General features: G+C 16.8%; 1 protein-coding gene across 2 annotated transcripts in view; it reads right to left on the minus strand.

The window, feature by feature from the left end:
* LOC102679431 (alpha-tubulin N-acetyltransferase 1-like) overlaps positions 1-1,222 on the minus strand; it is a 38,184-nt gene that overhangs the window by 1,292 nt on the left and 35,670 nt on the right. The window lies entirely within an intron of this gene.

A 1,222-nucleotide genomic window follows, 5' to 3' on the forward strand; every position in this document is an offset into this window, starting at 1 on the left:
TAAATTTCAAGAAATGGAGAAAATATCGATTATTTTTTTTAAATGGGATATTATTTTTTTCTTATTTTTTAATTATTATTAAATAATAATAATTAATAATATTTACAATTAATAACATTTTAAATTTTATATTTATTTTAATCTATTTTCTATTTGGTAAATTTCTTTCCTATATTCTTTTATATATAGAGTATTCTTTAATATAATTTATGTAAAATAAGAAAAAAAATTTGTCAAATAAGTATTATTAGATTTAATACTGTCTAACAAAAAATTAATATAATTTAATTTTAAAAAATAGAAGATTCCTTTTTAAAATACACTAAGATTTATTCCCAAAATTTTGTTTATTAACGATTAGTTCTTGTGTATCGTTCAATTTATAAAAAAACATATTCATATTTTCGAAGAAACAATTTATTAAGCATTATATAGAACATTTTGTGTAATTCAAATAAAATAACGAAATATTTCTTAACAAAAATAAAAAATAAAATAAAATAAAATAAAATATTATGCATCATGGATTAAAATTTTTGCAAGCGAAGTGAAAAAAATTACTTACTCTGAAAATAAGAATAAAAGGAACGTGTTGCCATTGTGCAGAGGATTTTGGGAATATTGAACTGGTCTTTTTCATAGGAGTGGAATCGCTTAATATCTGTCAATGAAAAGGAAATAAATATAAAGTCCATGCAGCATATTTAATGAACACACTTTAATCATCTACACAAATGCGAATGATCATTTAATACATATTGTAATAAATAAATATAAATATATACATACATGCGCAAATTAATCTAACAAAAAATATATGTTCAGCAAATTAACTATATTTGTATTTCAAAAACAAAATAATAGAATAATAGTAAATCATTTTATTTAAGAATTAAATATTGAAAATCCTTTGTAGAACTTTTTACATTTTCAAAAATATTATAACTTTTATCTACTTATATACTATCATTATTTTAATATTTCAATTTCTATAATTTTTTTAGATTTCTATAAAGAATTTCCATTCTATGTTTTGAAATATTTACAATTTATAATGAATAAATTAATCAATATTAATATCATATTATAGTTTGTTATAATTTTCTATATTCTTTTATATAAAGACAAATTAATTTTTTATAAATATTAAAATAAAAAATATCACAACATAAAAATTTTTTAATTATTAAAAAGAATATAATCAAATTATTATATTATATAT

Source organism: Apis dorsata, unplaced genomic scaffold, assembly GCF_000469605.1.
Source record: "Apis dorsata unplaced genomic scaffold, Apis dorsata 1.3 scaffold_984, whole genome shotgun sequence".
Taxonomy (NCBI): domain Eukaryota; kingdom Metazoa; phylum Arthropoda; class Insecta; order Hymenoptera; family Apidae; genus Apis; species Apis dorsata.